The sequence below is a fragment of the Crocodylus porosus genome, unplaced genomic scaffold (genome assembly GCF_001723895.1).
Source record: "Crocodylus porosus isolate Cpor-Errol unplaced genomic scaffold, CroPor_comp1, whole genome shotgun sequence".
NCBI lineage: Eukaryota > Metazoa > Chordata > Crocodylia > Crocodylidae > Crocodylus > Crocodylus porosus.
The window spans coordinates 4918526-4920133 of NW_017728886.1; the positions used below are offsets into that span (position 1 = coordinate 4918526).

At 48.6% G+C, this 1608-nt stretch overlaps 1 pseudogene; it reads left to right on the top strand.

Moving 5' to 3' along the window:
- The first annotated feature begins 382 nt into the window (after positions 1-382).
- The window catches only part of LOC109316364, a 2962-nt pseudogene continuing 1736 nt past the window's right edge, over positions 383-1608 (top strand).

Sequence of the window (1608 nt, forward strand, 5' to 3'; positions counted from 1 at the left end):
AAATCTGCCCCAGTGACTTCAAACTAGGGGAGGATTTATGTGTGTCCAAAGACACTGATAAATCAAGCCATCCTGAGCCAAATGTGCCACCCTCAAAATGAATGGGCTGTTACTATTACTCCCTGACTCTAATAGCAAGCCATTTGGGAAGGGAGAGATTGCTCAATCCCTGCAAAAGCAGCAGCATCTGACCCCAGATTATTTATGGGGGGGAGCAAAGGGTTAGCAGACAGGTGGAGCAAAGGGAAGGATTGAGCTTCATGTGATGGGAATCTCCTCCAACAATCCCAGGGACAAAACAAATCCCACCCTGCTGACAGGGTGATTGATAGGGGCTAAGGGACGTCAAGAAAGTGGAAAAATCACACGGCAAACTCACACAATGGCAGAGGAGGAAACAGGGAACTCCCTAAAAACAGACACATCACATCACTGCAGCGCTCAACCAGGGGAAACGCTGACTTACCGCAGGGCAGCAGAGTCAAACACAAACCCCGGCAGGCAGGAGAAGTCAGAGCTCGGTTATGCCAGTGTAAATCTAGAGGGGTGCCAAGGAAGGCTGGGGAGTTATCCAGCGTGCGACCGGCTTCTGTGGGATGACAGGAAAGACAATTTTGTGGTCTGGGTCCTGGCTGGAGACTCAGGAGAGCTGGTTTCCTTCTCTGGCTCTGTCACAAGCTCCCTGTGTAACCTCAGGCATGTCGTGTACTCTCCCCAGCTCCCCATCGGTAAAAGAGAGGATGCCACCTCCTTCACTGTGTCTGTTTTGCTTGTGAGCTGTCTGAGACCGCAGCTGTCCCTGCCTGGCATATAACAGATGGACAGCCTCTAGCACAAAGGGGCACGATCTGAATTTAGGCCACGATGGGCTGCTACTTTGCACCAAGTTTTCAAAGCTTTTGAGGTTCTGCTATCACTGCCATCCCCAGTGCAATGGAGCCTGCTTGGGACCTCGTGCCAGCAGAGATCCACAAACTTGACCCAGGACCCCTTGATTCTCATCAACATAACTGGAGAGCAAGCTCTCACCCTCTTGCCGCAGTTAAAATTGTACGCAGTATAAGGTCCTAAGGCAGCCTCAGTTACCAGAGGAAAGGCACCTCATGGTGATTCAATGTATGTGTCCTTGTGTGCAATAAGGAGGGAGCTATTTCCCTGTTATACATGGGAACAGAGGACTAAAGCCAAGCCCCACATGCATTTTTCATCACTTGCATCTGAGCTACCAGCACTGTTGAATTCATTCAGACTTACCTGCCTAAATACCTTAGAGCAGTGGTCTCCAAAGTGGGGTGTGCACACTCCTTGGGGTGCGCAAGTTGATTCATTGGGGTTCAGGAAGAAAATATTACAACTTCTATTTATATTTATATGAACATACATAGATTGGGGGTGCGTGCTCAAAATTTTTTACTGATAGGGGTGCGTAATCAAAAAAGTTTGGAGACTACTGCCTTAGAGGATCCCAAAACCAGCTGTAATAATGGGCTGGAAGCCCGTGACAAAGTAAAGATTTAAGACGCAGTGTCCACTGGACCTGTCTTTTTCTCTGTTGCCTTCCTAAAAAAATTGCTGTGGTCTGACCGCAAGGTGTTGGTGTTATTTTAG